This window comes from Cyanistes caeruleus, chromosome 2 (genome assembly GCF_971803275.1).
Source record: "Cyanistes caeruleus chromosome 2, bCyaCae1.hap1.1, whole genome shotgun sequence".
In the NCBI taxonomy this organism is placed as follows: Eukaryota; Metazoa; Chordata; class Aves; order Passeriformes; family Paridae; genus Cyanistes; species Cyanistes caeruleus.
Genome location: NC_141702.1, coordinates 20431216 through 20448673, shown reverse-complemented (window position 1 = coordinate 20448673; position 17458 = coordinate 20431216). Strand labels below are relative to the sequence as shown.

The window sequence follows — 17458 nt, the reverse complement described above, 5'->3', positions numbered from 1 at the left end:
TTGCTGGGTTCTTCTGAAACCTTTGAAATAGAAATCAATTACCAGTGATTTTAAGGGGGTTTTGACTGGACACCTTATTATCTTATTAAAACAAGTGGCCCACTTTACTTCTATTTTAAAATTCTCACTAAGTTGGGAGGCACAGTAATAGCACTGTCACTCTGAGAAATGCCATACACCTCACCTGAAAAGACATGTTTGGAGAGGTAAAAACACATTTGGAAAGAAAACCTTGTAATTGCTATAAAAGTCACAGGTTCTGTGAGGTTGGAAGCAAAGAGTAGCAAATGTGGTGGCTGACCTGAGGCTTATTATCTGCTTCATCCTACTGTAACATCCACTTCTACCAAGGCCAATGTTCATATTTCAAGCTCTACATAAAGAGCTGAGGCTAAATCCCCAAGTCCTTCACCAAAACTGGTGTTAATTTAACTTAATTTTCAGCCATAGGTTCTTGCTGTGTTTTTGACTGCAAGGTAGGAAAGCACACTCCTGTCAGATCCTTTTACTCTGCTCTAGATTTGTGTTCAGCAGTCTGGGGAACCTCCTCACCTTCCCTTCCACAGGAACACACATCCCTGCTGGCATGCTCTTCACAAAGCTCTGTGCCTCTGCTGCTGTGGGTTGCCCTGCCAGGACCCCCCAGCACCTCCATGTCTGCTGGGAATGCCACCAGCACCCTGCAGCACTCAGACTGCCACCCTGCCAACAGGGACAAACAAATCTTCATCTCAGCTTCTGCCTCCTATTCCTTGTCCATATGCCTTCAATCTTAATTCTCAATTTATTATATTGCACTTGAATTAACAAAGCAAAATAATGAACAGAAACCATTAAGAGAAGAATCCACATAATTTTCTAGCATCTACATGCCTTCCACATGCTTTACCAGACACGTTTTCATTTAGACCACTGCTAAAGTACTGAGCAGCTTTCAGTCAATAACAAGTCTCTGCAGATTCCCCCCAGGAAAAGACATAGTCAAACCTGAAAATTAGACAGTTGTTTATTCCTCCCAACACAGTTGTAGGTTTTAATCAAAATATCCTGTGAATCTAAGCCAAATACTTGAGAGAAATGAAATTGCTTCTGTATCCACACAGTTGTTTCCATCAACCAATCTATAATCCTGTCAAAGAAACATAACGGATTTATTTGACAAGTCTTCCTTGCCATCAAACCATATTGACTGGCATTATTTGTGTTTGTTATGTTGAGTCTTCCAGGGTAACTGTTCCAGTGTTACAATGGAATCCAGATTAATGGAAGAAGGGGGTGTGTATGTGTTCTAGGTCTCATTTCTACCCTTGACATTTGAACTATATTATAGCACTTTTTGAAGTTTCTGAAGTCTTAGCTCTCCAGGATTCACACTTAGTGGTTCAGAAGCCACCTCAGCTATTTCCTCCATAACTTTCTGGGGGGGAATTACTCAGAACTGACAACCTGGAAAAGCTTGGAAGATTTCCATCACCCAACACAGAGCTTTCACAGAGAGCTGTCTGCCTTTTGCCAAAGTAACAAGCAGTGCTCAGCCACTTCACAAAAAGGGAGATCTGGGCTGGAGAAACAGGGAATGCCCTGAAGAGTCAAGGCTGCTGTGCCTATCACTGCTGCTCCTGTGCACATCTCCTCAACAGGGAATGTACACCTTTATTACAATTTTGCCATTTTCTTCTGAATACAATCATAATTAGTGTAATTATTATGCAAAGAGATCCAAGAAATTGCTGCAGAACATGCACACTTCCAGATGTGCTTCTCAAGGTGAAGTGCTGATGGTAATAAAATTGCTACTACACCTCCTAAATAACCATAAATTCAATGGGAGAAAATGAGGCAACCTAACTTGAGCTCCGGTAGGAGAAAATAAGGAGAAAGAACTCAGATTTTATCATAAGGACAGGGAGGAAATCAAAGGATAATGATTTGTCTTTTGTGTTTTAAATGCAGTATTTTGTCTGTCAGATTCATTCATCTGATACAAAGAGCAATAGCATACACTTCCAAGATAAAATCAATTATGTATTATCTTAGAGTTGTACAATCTCACTCTCCACAGAGGCCTTAATGTGACTTACATATAGCATAATTCTTATTCCAGATCTCTGAACAAAGCTAAATTTTACTGACAGTTCACTGTACAAATTCCAATTTATGGTTTTTCCTACATTCTCAGAGAGTATAAAATTGTAAAGAACATCTCTGCTTGAAGTAGAATATGAACTTTGAAATAGAATTAAAATAAAGGAGCAAATTAAGACTAGTTTGATTTAATTCATTACCTCAGAACATTTCTGCTTACTATACCCTCCTATATTTTATGTCAGTTTTTTAAATTAGTGAAAAAAGGCTTTGTTCCTCAAAAACTCCTAAACTGTGGCCAAGTTACCCACATTTTAAGTAGTTGCTTAATTTATCTCCATTATGAAATAAAATAAGGAAATAACTCTTGTTTCTGTATTCCATTAAAGTGTTTCTGTAAAGTTAAAGACTATTTTGTTAACATGGCATTGCAAATTTCAAGCAAACTATTTTTGTAAAAGCTAAAAATAATATATCACATTTCAGATTATCTTCATTTGCCAGGTTTTGGCAGAACTCACAAAAGTACAGCAGAATATGCTGGAAAATTTGCAGAGTTTACAATGCTTAGTTCATCTTCAAAGGGAAAAGTTGATTTCCATTTCCAAAAAGATTCTTTCAGGAACTTCAAGTTTTGTTTTGGTTTTTGCTTTTTTTTTTTTTTGAATGCTTAAGGCATTTCAAGCAGTTAAATTTAAGCTTTTCCTTGACTATCCAAGCTGCCATCACGTTGCATTTCAAGTGTGTTCTCACTAACAAGACAGCAGCCAGTCCATAAAACATTTCATTCATTCCCTTTGAAGAGATCAATTCCCATTAAGCCATTCTTGTGACACCTCTTAGAGGAGGACATCACATGCCAGTGGGACAGTGAGCCTCCATGCAGCAGGGCAGAAGGCAACGTGGGAAGCACTAATAGGTCAGTTCCTAACTGGACAAAACTTTGCTCTGAGAACATGGACAATGAAAGGTATAGTTAGTACCTTTCATTCAGTGTGTATAGGGTTTTACTTTTAAAAGGATCTGTTATCAGAAAAAAAACTGGAACAACCATAATCAGTCTACTGACAGAATAGCTGAGTGGTGTATATGCAGATGAAAATGTGAAATCTTAGGCAGGAATGAGAGAGGTCAAATTACCTTTGTGAACTGTGCTTTCCTCAATATTAACTTGAATTCCTAAGCAATTACTATTTTCCAGAAGATCCTCAGTGATTGTATTTTATGGGGAAAATATGTACAAAGTAAAGCGTAGCATATAAGCAATGATCAAAAGAGCATTAATTGTAACAAACAGTATAGAATGATGGTACTCTCAAGTCCACTTGATGTAGGAGTATCTGATGAAAAGAGATGTTGCCAGCAACTCTTGCAAGATGCAGAAGAGATGATTAATACAAAATAATCTGGCAGAGACTGATATTCATAAAAACCACACAGCTTCTCATGAAGTCTGGGCTGAAATGCCATGGTCTGAGTAGAAGAGCTAGATTATCATTGTGCACAGCTTTGATCATGGACATTAGAAAGGCTCTACCAAAACATCAGTGTGCTCAAGCCCAGCCAGTGGCTGCCAGCCCTGTGGATAACAAGAGATGTGTCCTCTTCTCTCTTCCTAGGTTTGGTTTCCAGATTCCTTGTCAGAGCCCTTCCATGCTTGTGTCATGCTTGCTGCCTCTCTGCTTTAGTGTCCCTCAGTGAACATGGATCAAGCATATGTTTAGAATAATCTCCCTAGTTAGCAACTCTGTATTTTGTGTAACTGTGATATTATATAGTCACCATCCACCAAGCGCTATATGTTTCACTGACAGGTGAGGCAAAATGGGACACATTTATGGGTCCAGGTGCTGTTAGATTCAACACTTCCTCCTCTGATTACCTACTGTAACCAGAAAAACTCCACTAGGGAACTATGAATGCATCTTCTCATGAAAACTGCATAAAATGAGAATCCTGAGATCATTGCAGTGAGCAAGGGCATAGCCTTCTCCATGGAAATAATTGAGTGAGCAATATGACCTGAAGCCCAGTTCCCTTAGGCACTCACTTTCAATCTCCTGGCCTTCCCCAGATGGAACTTTCTTCCATACATGGCTGCCTATGCTCTTTCTTACAAAATACACTGGAACATTTCAGAGGCTGACAGGAGGTAAGGAAATGGGTTTTAAGTTGTTTCCATAGCTGACTAGAGTCAAGCAACCATCATCTGTCACTGAGGGTGAATTCTCATTAACTTCTTGATCCCTCTTACTACAGCTCTTCTATCTTCAATGGGAAAATGCTGGAATTTTCCCCTTGAGCTATCTTTTGTTTGGCATTTCTTTTACCAGAGAAGGACACACAGAATGGAATAGTTAAAAATTATTTCTTCTTCCAGTGCATATGTAACTATTTTAGTGAGTATGGAGCACTACGCATTCAGAACACCAGCAATCCCTTCCTCAAATAAATACCCCCACCAACTCTAGCTTTTTTTTATCTTGCCACATTAAGATCTAATTATTTTTGCAAAAGGAGAAACTCCAAAGGACTTCACCAAAAAAAATGAAGTAAGACATTCAGACCAGTTTCTGGTAAACTACAAGACAGAAGACTGAGCCCCTCTTGACAGGAGAGGGAACTGAATACCTCTACATTTTGCTGGGAATGCTGCTGTTATTTTATTGCTAGAAATTTGGGCTGCTCTCCAGCATGCTTGTTTTGTGCACAGTACTAGTGGGAAAGCAGTTTCACAGAACGAACCCCACAGATAAATAATTGTATATCTTGTAAATTCTAGGATTTAGGCAGGAGATCACAGCTGCTGCAAAATAACTTCCTACTTCTATCACATCTCCTTGAGGTACAGAGCAATTTGAGCTTTAATAGAAAGGAACGGTCTTTGAAGAGCACAGCTGGAGCATGTTTTGTGGGGTTTGCTGCTCACAATACAAACATGAGAAGAAAGAGGCTAGTGCAGAAATCAAACCCAACAACTCCAGGAATCAAAATGACATAGCAGTTTTTCTCCTCTCCTTTGAGAGACATCTCTGTTCTCACAAGGCTGTCTCCAGCAAATGAATGAAAGAACCAGGGCCTTCTGATTCCCATTAGACTTTCTCAGTGATATGGGGGTTTTGTATCATTGTTGGAGGGTTTTTTAAATGCCCATGAGAGTTTTTGCTAAGTCAGGGCTCAGAATAAGTACACTCCTTGCTTGATTTAATCTAGGCCCTGATGAAATAGCCTAGTCTTATCATCTGCTGCACCTTGGTCTGCACATAAGCTAGGCAGCATTTCTAGTGTGGTATAACACAGTACTCTATAAAGGAAGACTAAGTGGAACCAATAGCAACCAGACTGTATTTTATAAATCTTTCAGCATATAGCAAACATAAGTCAGAAAAAAACAGGCTATGAGGCATATTTATTCATATTCTAGGTTAAATCTACAACGGAAAATGCCATTCAGAACTAATTTCCTTATTTGAAGCTTAAGAAAATAGCACATAATCCACATGATATCACACATTCACTGTCTGGATAACAGACAGAGGAACAACAGCTCACATAGAAACAGATAAGTAGTGGTAAATTCTGCAACAGGTACCTTAGCAAGAGGATACATACATTTATACAGATCTATACACATTTACAAAGTCTAGTAGGGGTAGTAATTTGGACTAACTAAATTACCCTAAATCATAAAAACTTCAGACTACCTACGTAGAATTTAATGAGGCAAAGCTAGACTCTAGGGACACTGTTTAGTGATGGACTTGGCAGTGTTAGGTTAATGGTTGAACTCAATGATCTTAAAGGTCTTTAAACAATTCTATGATTCTATCTCTGCCAACATGCCATCTAAATCTGTTAAATGAGCAACCAGGAGCCACAAAATTTGAGTTAGATTATATTATTTGAGTACAGGGTACAGCCTGATCATTTGTGACAAAATTAGCAAGTCACTTTTCTATTCAAACTTCATGGACAGATATATGCATATTTAAAAAGGCTATGCTTATTTTAAGTGTTTAAAAAGAAACGGACATTTGAAATTTCTAGTCTTTCAGGCATTTTGTGTTTGGCATCTGTTTAAGATCCTGTCTTTCATTTGCACAATATATATACACATGTATATCACAGTGGTTTGGCATAGTATATGAGAGTAGTTACTTGTAAAAAAAAAAAGGTGTAAGATTATAACAAGACAGTTTATCAAAACTTTGGAGCATGACACAGATTACAAAGCAAGGTCATTATCCAAGTGATGTACTTACTGCTTTATAAAGCATCAGTCAGAATCAACAGAGAATCACTTAAACTCCTATATCACTGGAGTTCATTTCAACCTATTTCAACTGCATTAAAACACTACCAGTATCAATGGGCTCTAGTTACAGCCTGTGATGAGCTTCGTTTCAGAAAGTGTTGCCACAGTCAAAATGCATGGCTCTCCAAGGCAGTTCACAACCTGTGTAGCCCTCAGACAGCACTTCACAAAACCCACAGTAAATATAGAGTAATAACTGTAAGAGAAGATTTGAGGCTCAGAAGGAGAAAGAATGGCTGTAGCCAACCATCAAAGACAGATGCATTCCTGGTTTTGCAATGGAAAGTTCTGATTTGCCCACCATAAAGACAAAACATGCTGACTGCAACAGGTAAGTAACAGAAAGGTAAGTCTGAAGCAGCATTACCTCTCTGCTCTTTTGTGCCATCCATCCATAACTTCTCTTCCAGGGCATTTCTACTCTTCCAGGGCACAGGGTAATGGCTGATGCAGGACAATGCAATGGAATATATCCATGCTCTCCTCCACACAACTAGCAAAGAGCACAACAAAGCTGTTGTGCAGCTCTGGGAGCTTTGTGCAAGCCAAAGTGCTGCATGTTAAGATCTGGGAAGTAAATTAAGGCCCATTTCCTGGCATATGAGCTCACGAGGAAGGGCTGGTGTTTAGAGAGCAAGTTTGGCTTCTGTCCCTGATGGAAGGACCAGTCCCAGGATCAGTTCACTGGACTTGACTACATTTACCTCAGCTGGTGAACATGAAACACAAACAAGGCTTTCAGTGGGCTGCAGAGACCCAAAGCCACTGTCTCTTGCCTTACCCGGGTTGTTCTGTTTACCTCAGGATGGCTTGTGTCAATCAGTTACTCTGCAGCAAAAAACACGTTTTTCAAGCCAAAAGTGCATACAGTAGTCAAGGACAAAGAGCAGATATGAAGACAGCAATCAGCCCCTCTTTGGTGTTTGCTGAGCAGTCAAGCCTGGCTGGCAGTCAGACACAAGGCAATTATTGATGTGCAAACAGCACTTTGCACTCAGTTCTAATTTATATATTTGAATAGAAAGCACACATTCCACAAAATTTGTTATGTGCACACCCTTCCCCTGCAGCAAAAATTTACTCTTGCAAAGTAAATTTATCTGATTGCAATACAAGGGTTCCATATCATGTTTGCCAAAAGCAAATACAATGCACTGCCCTGTCCTCAGTTTTACTTGGTGCTTTTCTTTCTAAAGAAACACAACGTTACTAAATTTTTCTGGGTTTCATCTTTTTTTATTAAATTATTTCTGAGGCTAGAGTTATTCCTACAGCGATTTATACCCACCTCTTCCTCCACATCAATTTCCTTTCCTCAATCTTAATAGTATCCTAGCAAAGGTGATAATATCCATGGGAGATTCCCCAAAGCTTGGTCTGCCATGATACACATGGCAGATGATTCTGGGCATCAGGATAATGCATGCATTCATATTGGGTGCTAGGTATTTTTTCAGGGTACTAGATCTATAGCTGTAAAGTATCTGATGCTGAAAATAATTACAAACTGAAAGATTAAACAGTGCAAAATACTATTCAATGTCTTCTGCACACTAGGGCCACATATTCACAAACAGTGAACTGAAACCATGACTTCTGCTGAGGTCATTGTTGTCTGCTCCAGAGAAACCACAGCATCTGGCAGTTACAAGCTTAGGCATCTAAGAAAAGAACATTGAAAATACTAATATTTTTATCCAGGTCAGCAAGACTGGCTACAAAAGAAATATTAGAAAAAGACCCAAAGGAATAAGGAAGATGGCTTTCAAGATTACAGCTACCTTATATTCAAATAAATATATTTAAATGTCTGGTCTTCAAAAAGGTCATGGTCTTTATAAATAATTCATAATGTACTTCTTACTGGATTACTTTGCATGGGATATCGTGCATCTTCCTCCTTATAAGGAAGGAAGATGTATTTACATCTCAGGCTCAGCCTGTGAATGCAAGGCTGTAAATAAATTTAATTTTAATCTGGCAATTCTTTAATCACTGAAACAGGAAGTAGCCCACTCATGCTAATGGCAATAGTTTACTTACAAAGCAGACTAGGAACAGAGAGCCATTAAAACTAATACTAAAACCAATGCAGCTTTTCTAAATTAGTGAATCTATAATACAAAGAAAACAATAAACATCACCCAATCTGAAGCCTGTATCTGGAAAATAAGGGCTTGGATTAATTTCTGTTGGTATATTCAAGTATCTTTCCATGAAATTCCTGCTTTGCCACCTTAATTCCTCCAGGAAAACTTCTGATATCAAAATGTACTCTAAAAGTATATGTGCTAAATAATTTAAACTGCATTTTTACAGCATGCATCGCATTTTCACTTTTGCTATTAATTTTTCACCATTGTATGATTATGTATAATCAGAAAACAAAGTCAACACCTAGAAAGCAGGTGGCTTAAACATGATTTGAAAATTATGCTGTGACAACTTCTCTTCTACATTTTTAGACATACTTACATGTTCATAAACAGAGACTACATAAATATTGATGAACAAAAATGACACACAAAGAAAATACAAAATATAGAGCTGCACAAGATCTACTGTATGCACCATGTATGATATTTAAATTTATTTACAGCTAATGTAGTTTATAATTTATAATAGAATATAATTTAATCATCAGGTACCATAATCCAAAATTGTACTTCAGGTACTGCTTTCCTACTTACAGCACCATTCATTAATTACTAAGGTAAATAAATAAATAAAGAAATAGCCTTACACCTAGTTCAGTTGAAGCATTTTCTGAATTACAGTAACATATTGATTCTTTCAATGTAATAAAACTAAATCAAATCCCAGCAGCAGATGAATACTTAAAATGGATTTAGGACTCAAAATGGCTTGTATTATTTCTTGAAATGTGAGTTCAGAAAAAAAAACCCACAAAACTTACAGTAGAAAATTGTTATAATTTTGTATAAATGTTCAATCCATTAAAAAACCCCAAAAGCTCAAATAAATGTAGATAACTAAACACACACCTCCTTTTCCCACCTACCCCATCCCCTGGTAAAAATTTTCCTAGTAGGATATCCTGGTTTTGGTTGGGATAAAGTTAATTTTCTTCCTAGTTGCTGGTACAGCGCTGTATTTTGAGAATAATATTGACACAACACTGATGCTTTAGTTATTGCTGATAGTGCTTAGCCCTAAGTCAAGGACTTTTCAGTGGCCCATGCTTTGCCAGTGAGCAGGTGCACAAGAAGCCAGGAGGAAGCGTAGCCAGGCGAGCTGACCTAACTGGCCGAGGCGATATCCCACAGCATGGAACATGATCCTCGGGGTATAAACTGGTTAGGGATGGGGTGGGCATCTGTCAGTGGGTGATAAGGAATTGCACTGGGAATCATTTATTTCTCTTGGGCTTTACTCCTCTCTTTCCTTTTCATTACAATCATTATCATTATTACCGTTATTACTGTTTTTGTTACTATTATCATTTGTGTGATCCGTATAATTATTAAACTTTATTTTGCTTCAAATATTAAACTGTGCTTTTCTCAGAGCCCGGGGTTTACCTTTTCCCTTCCCAATTCTCCTCCACCCGGGGTGGGGCAGGGCGGGATTCGGGGTTACAGCGGGACAGGGCAGAGTGGAGCTGTGGGGCCGGGGTTACAGCGGGACAGGGCAGAGTGGAGCTGTGGGGCCGGGGTCACAGCGGGACAGGGCAGAGTGGAGCTGTGGGGCCGGGGTTACAGCGGGACAGGGCAGAGTGGAGCTGTGGGGCCGGGGTTACAGCGGGACAGGGCAGAGTGGAGCTGTGGGGCCGGGGTTACAGCGGGACAGGGCAGAGTGGAGCTGTGGGGCCGGGGTTACAGCGGGACAGGGCAGAGTGGAGCTGTGGGGCCGGGGTTACAGCGGGACAGGGCAGAGTGGAGCTGTGGGGCCGGGGTTACACCGGGACAGGGCAGAGTGGAGCTGTGGGGCCGGGGTTACAGCGGGACAGGGCAGAGTGGAGCTGTGGGGCCGGGGTTACACCGGGACAGGGCAGAGTGGAGCGGCGGGGCCGGGGTTACACCGGGACAGGGTAAGGTGGAGCGGCTGGGCCAGGCCGGGCCTGCCGTGCCGGACTCTCTCCCGCCGCCAGGGGGCAGCACCGCCCCGCGCCGGCGGCCCCGCCCCGCCCCCGCCGCGCGCCAGGCGCAGAAGGGCGCTCGCTGCACGCGTCCGGCCCGGGAGCTTTCTGGAAGAGCCTGTGGAGGTGCGGGGCTCTGTCCTGGCACGAATCAGTCCCCGGTGGGCCGCGACCTCCTACCGCCGCCCAGCCGGGAGGGTCTCCCCACAGCAGGCACGGCCCACCGCAGCGATGGACACGGGTCGCAGGCCTGGGGCTGGCCTGGCTGTCTCCGCATGGCAGAGGGCAATGAAGGAAAGCTGAGGGAGGTCTGGACTGTGCCGTTGCCCGGGAGCAACAAGCGCGGGATGATCTCCCCGCCCTAGAAGTCGTTTCGCACATGGACCATAGAGCCCGAGTCCTGGATGTCATTGTGTGCCGTCAGCACTTTGTCTTCCCCACAAACAAAGGCTGCCGTCCCTGAGCCGAGAGGAGGCCCGAGCTGTGCCCACAAACATGGGCTGCCGTCCCTGAGCCGAGAGCAGGCCCGAGCTGTGCCCACAAACACGGGCTGCCGTTCCTGAGCCTAGAGCAGGCCCGAGCTGTGCCCACAAACACAGGCTGCTGTCCCTGAGCAGCGCCCCTGTCTGAGCCTTGCACAACCCTGCAGAGACCCCCACAGAGCAGCAGCAGTGGGCAAACTTGGGGCTCTCCTTCTGATGAATCAGAGTAGGAGTAACCCTAAGGTGAGGAATGAACAGCAATGGGGGAAGCACGCTAAAAATGCAAAAAACAACTCCCCTACCCTAAAAAAAAAAAAAAAAATAAGAGGAGGGAACAGGTTTTAAGTTCTTGCAGCGTGCACATAAAACAAAAATAAAACCATGGCAAGAAACTTTCAATTTAATTAAGCATAGAAATGTTGCACGTAACAAGGAACACAAGGAGACATGCAGCATGTTAACAACCATACTATGAAAAAGCCTTTTCATGTATTCAACTTTGCCATCGTAGACTGAGCATGTTTATTAGCAGTCTCTTTTCTCTTTACATGCAAAATACAGGAAAAAGAGACGATATAATTGAATCATCTAGTCATTCATTCACTGGGTTGGATGGACATTATTAACTGGGAAGACATACATGGGAATAGACTAATGGAAGATCTGAGCTTGTTTGGGAAAATCAGCATAGCAATATAAGACAACCAGCATGGCAATATAGGAAGTCAGAAGTTTAGTGAGTTGAAAATGCTGAATCCTCTATACAACCCAAGAAATGAAAATAAATAAACAAACAAACAAACAAACAAACAAATAAAGGTGCATCTTCAGGGAAGACTGTTTAACTTCTGTTTGGAAATTCTTAAACAGAAACCCACATGAAAGAACTACATATGTGGTACATTGACAGTGAATCTGAGACATCTGAAATGCATCAGACCCATAGAGCTGACCCCATGTGTGTGTCCCACAGAGCTGATCCATGGACAAGGCAAGGCCTTACATCACACAGACAACTGGGAAATAAGCTGCCACTATTTGTAACGCATTCAAGGAATTCACACTTTGGCTTTATTCCACAGTGTTAAGCAGTGCAGTACTTCTGCTCCAAGTCATGGTCAAGACAGTCCAAATCAACAACATCCAATATCCAGCAGTTAGGCTTCCTAAACCATGTCCAAAGAAATTTGAGATATCTAAGGGTAGGTGCCACCCAAGCCAGCATATTAGAGCAAACTGTTGAAGATTATGGAAATGGCTGAATTTTATTCTTTTTTAGTTATTTTATTTTTCTGGAATTCAATAACTTTTGAGAAAATAGTGTGAAGGAACTTATTTTAATTTATGGATTGAAGCACTAATCCATGAACCCCAGATCTGCATTACAAAATACTTTCTTTCAAAAACTGAAAATGTCTCTTTCAAGAAATGCCCAGAGAAAGTCCACTTGGTAGTGGAAAGATGTGAGTTCCAGAGAACTAATTCTCCCTGTAAATAGGGCCACTTCACTACAGGAACAGGTGTAGCCTTACCAACAAAAACTCCTTAAATTTTAAAACTTTTTGAGATTTGTACATCTGTCTCCTGCCTACAGTTCTCAGGAGATTTAGCTCTTTACATATATCCTTTGTAGACAGAGCTACCTGAAGGACAGAGCTGCCTTGTAAATTTGTACTTCCATTTACTGAGAGCACCTCAAAATGCTCCAAATGCTCCAAATGCAGTGCTAAACTCGGGGTGCACTAGTACTGAATTGTCATCAGTATCTTTAGCAAATCTGAAGCCCACCTCAGTCTTCTCTGCCTTGATTTTGCTGGGATAGCATTCCCTCAGCTTACAGTGCTGGCAGGAGGATCAGTACCATGAGGTCTGGATGATGCTCAAGTATTAGTTGAACACCCTTTAAGAATGCACAGAAAAACTCAAGAAACTCGTGCAAGAAAGCAGACTGAGTTGTCTTCTCAACCACACAACCCCAAAGGCAAATATAACCCCTGAAGATTGGGAACCAGTGACTCTGGATGCAAGGGCACCCTGAGGGATGGGGGGGTTGTTATATACATACATACATACATACATACATACATACATATATATATATATATATATCAAACCTTATAATAAATGTGCATTTATGTGCATTCTTCCCAAAATACTGCACCAGAGCAGGTTTCAGGCTCCTCCAGGCAAGAACTCTGGATGTGCAACAGTGATAGCCTTGTTCTACTCTTAAGAGCAGCACACAACAGTGTAGACACAGCCAAAACCACTCATGTTGGATATGTAGGCATTTAAATCCCAGCCAAGCTCTTTGGTTTGATTTGCAGTAGAAGTAGGGCTCTTTTACTAAAGCAAAATGAAATCAAACCAAAACAAGCTAATTCCTATTCCAAAAACCAGTAAAGTACTTTTTTCCATAACCTTTAGAAATTAAATGTTAGTTTGACTTGCCCGTCAGCACTCAACACTGAATTGCAGCAGATCTTCTCTCAGCCTAATAAACACTGTAGATACCAGCTCAGTTTGTATGATGTTGGAGAATTCAACACCACTTTAATATATCCAGGGTGGTCTACATTCTTGATTAATGTGTATTTCCCCACTGCTTTGCTCTGTTGGTTCACAGAGAAAAGGTACCAGCTTACCTGAGCTACCAGGATTAAAGGATAAACTGACAATTCAGCTTTCTCAGAATTTTATCTCAAAGTGACAAAAATCAAACACACATATCAAAGGAATTGATGCCTAATAGCAGTGTTCTACCCTAAAAGGTAGAAAATCATAAAAGCAGCATTAACAAACTGTACTGCCCACAGACCCATGTCTACCAGCAGTGGGGAAAGAAGCCCGAGGCGAGCTCAGACGTACAGAAACGATGGCTTTGAAACTGGTGGACAGTCCAGAGGTGAGGTGAGCACAGCCTGTCCTACACTTGCCACACCAAGTGCAGAGACCTTGAGAACAGTGAACTGGAGAACAGGGTGTGACCCCTCTGTCAGGTGGCAGCAACCAGCCCCTCACCTAAACCCACCCCAGGTCCTGCATGACTTCTCTACTGGGCCAAAATACCAGATTTTAAGTCAAATCACTGCAGAAAAATGCACCTAAGTGTAGAGAAAGTAGGGCTGAAAGAAAGGGTGGTGGAGAGGAGGTCAGAGTCTCATTTAGCACCTGGCTGCCCCTGGGTTGCAGCATCTCATTCCTCCTCTGATCTCAGAGGAAGCATTTCACACTCTCCTCAGACTGCTTCTGTGCAAGGAGTGAGAAAACCCAGCCCCAGGCAGCTGCAATCCTAAACCACAGCCAACCCTGCTTTTTCTGAAGCTTCCATCAGAAACCGGGCGGGTGCAGGACAATAACAGCTTTTCTTCCTCCCCATGTACTGGCAGGAATGTCTCCCACCTGTGGAAGCCTTTTCTTTTACATCTGTCCCACCACTGCAGGAGACATGCTTGGAGCACAAGGAGCAATGTTACCAACACTAGTAATTCCCTGCTAAATTTTTTAATGCTCTATTGTTTCTATCATTGTTTTTTCTTAAATAATAAATTTGATTTATTATGATAGGATTGAGTTAACTGGGTTAGTTTACTTAAACTGGATTTATTTTGTGGGGCTTCCCAACTCTTCCTGACCCTCAGCACAGGAAGTAGCTGAGACCAATCACCAATTTCAGGCATGAGAGGAAAATAAGGACAAGATGATGCTTTTTGTGAATGCTTTAGTATTCAGAACAGGACCAAATAACACAGCAGGATGATGGTTTTGCTTAAAAATAAGACTTTAGAAGAAGAATAAAATAGAGAAAAGATGTAATCATATCATATGAGAAGTTAGTATTTTCAAATCCAGAGCAAAAGGGGGCCCCTGCCATATGTACCTACATCTTGCAAAGGTCTAAAATGTAGGTCACATCTATTTAGGACACTGAGCATCCCCTTTGGCTAGTTCTACGTGGCTTCACACTGAGATACTTGAAGAGCTGTTTGGTTCACCATGCTACTTAGCATCCAGTTCTGAAATACTATCTCTTGCCCCTGGTATATGTATAAAGTTTCTATGGGCTTCTCAGGTCTGGAGACTCTGCTTTTGGGAGACAGGACCAAAAAAAGAGGCACTGCAGTGCTGGGGATGGGTGTGTGCACATCTTTCATAGATGTTTCCCTGAAGTCTCTCAGTGCTTCATTGGTAAAGGTGCCTTAGAGTGAGTGTGCTAATTTATGTTACCGGAATAGCACACAGTTCCTTCCTGCAACAGAGAATCTGGCCACTTTTACCTCGGCTTTAACTTACTAATATTTGTGTCAAAAATTAGGAAAATTCAACAAGATTATAAAGAATGATTTCTCATAGACATGTGCATGGCCAGTTCTTCATCCTGAACTCTCTTATTGCTTCAACCTGCCAAGATTTCAGTAAATGCCTCCACAGAGTTGTTATATCAAAGCTTTTGTACAAACCTATGAATCAGAGACAACATTCAGTCCTGTGTATATTCTTCGCTTGATACTAAACCCCCTGCCTGATTCAGGAAAATACAGATGTAAATTTAGAGGGTCATTTGTTTAAAGTTTTCTTTGAAGACAAAGAATATGTAGTAACTCAAATACAACCAATGCATCTAAGAACTGAACACTAAAACATCCACCAATTTGATGTTTTTATGTTACTTTAAGCTACTACATTACTTAATTGCTTACTATTCTTTGAAATACAAAGCATGAGAAATTTTGAAGTTGAAAATACAGGAGATGAAAGAGAATGCAAAGCATCTCATCTTTAAATGGGGTTTTACCACCATCAGATTTAATGTAAAGATTACTGATGTTTTTAAGCTCATTTTTGTACATGGCTCTGGGGCCTTGTTTTCAAACTAGAGAGTAATTTGGGCATTGTTTTGGACTTTGGCTCAAGCAAAAGTGTAACTACAAATCAAAGGGTCTTTCTGGGTGTTTTTGGTTATGTGTGTCAGAAAGGACAAGTATAAACAGAAAACAGTACTTTTGCCCTTGTGTACTGTCATGGGGTGACTTTACTTTTAAGATAGCTTCGAGAGCTGGGAGGAAGTTGAAGCTGCAAGAGGCTGATGGGAGGCTTTTCTTGTGACCAATTATTGGTCATTTCTAAGAATCGACAGCAGTTCTGACCATTGAGAAGTGAGATCAACTTGTGAACACCGCCTTAAGATGTAAAGCCAGGGCTCTCTTGTTCTCTTTGGTCTCAGGCTTCTGAAGAGGTAACAGGCTCTGTCTTGGCCTCCTCCCCCCTCCAGGCCGGACAAGGCCGCAGAGGGTGGGGGAGAAACGGAGCCGGCCGGCCTGGCTTGGTTTGCAGTTTCTGCTGCTGAACTGAAACCTGACACCATGAACATCTGCAGCTTTCCAAGACTTTAACTCTTTTACTACCTGGATGAGACTTACAGATTACTCCTTTTTCCCAGAGAGACAGAGAGAGAGACAGAGACAATCAACATGAAGAAGACATCATAAAACCATCAAAGAGAGTGAAGAAAAGAGTTAAGTTTTAGATGGGGAAGAGAGAATAAGGAGATGCTTTATAAACTGAAATATTTCTCTGTTAAAGCTATGGAGATGGACAATAATGTTCTGAAAAAAAACTCCTTTAATTCATGGCAGAGTATATTGGGAGGAATGTAGTGTTCAAAGTGTGGATTTTGAGCAAAAAGTGGAGTAATTGTGATACAGTGAGGTGCTGGAACAGAGGGGAAGAAGTAATAGTTGAGGATTTGGGGCCGCTTGAGAGGCAAAGAAAAAACTTCTGTTTCCGGGGAAGCTCACAGAGACAGATAAAGCGAACTTTTACCTTTGAATAACTCATCCTTAAAAAATGACATCCCTAGACTCATTTGACCCATACACACCTCAGAGTGATGTGAAATGGGAGGAGTGAATTCTGATGACAAGATTTCCAGGCAGCTGGCATCAGAAAAATAGAAAGCTATAACAGAAATGGTTTTCTTGTGAGAAACTCCATAGATTAGCAGAAGAAGACTTCTGTTTCTCTATAAAGACTGATAAAAGGCTCTAACAGGAATTGGGACTGATTTAAACACCTAAGTTCCAAGTTTTTTGTCTCTATGTTGTCATGTGAACAAAGAAATGGTTGGGTAGTGGGGGAGAAAGAGGTTTTCTGGAAGTTATTCTGGTTTTCTTATTCTTTTAGTTCTGTTAATAAACTTTCTTTATTCCTTTTAAGTTTTAAGCCTGTTTTGCTCTTGTTCTAATCCATATCTCACAGCAAGAAATAAGTAAGTTCTCTAGTATTTTTAGTTACTGCTTTAAAACCACGACATTTATTTGGTGCATTGGTCGGGAAACGAAATTGGCAAATCTAAACCACTACATGTACTAAAGTTGTTTGTCCATTTGATAACTTGCAGTAACAAAGGGGCTGAAAGGGGCTGTCACTGCTCATAGGGAAGGAAGAAGATATTTTCCAATTCTGTTTACAGAGCAC

The 17458-nt window shown here is 41.0% G+C and overlaps 1 protein-coding gene and 1 long non-coding RNA gene across 18 annotated transcripts in view; one reads left to right on the top strand and one right to left on the bottom strand.

Annotated features, from left to right (window-relative positions):
• The window catches only part of DLGAP2 (DLG associated protein 2), a 443370-nt gene that overhangs the window by 395117 nt on the left and 30795 nt on the right, over window positions 1–17458 (bottom strand). The gene's annotated exons all lie outside the window — the stretch shown is intronic.
• Window positions 10598–14781, top strand: LOC147654658 (uncharacterized). Its single transcript, XR_015282817.1, has 2 exons — window positions 10598–12183; window positions 13798–14781. It is a non-coding gene; the product is annotated as an uncharacterized LOC147654658 (long non-coding RNA).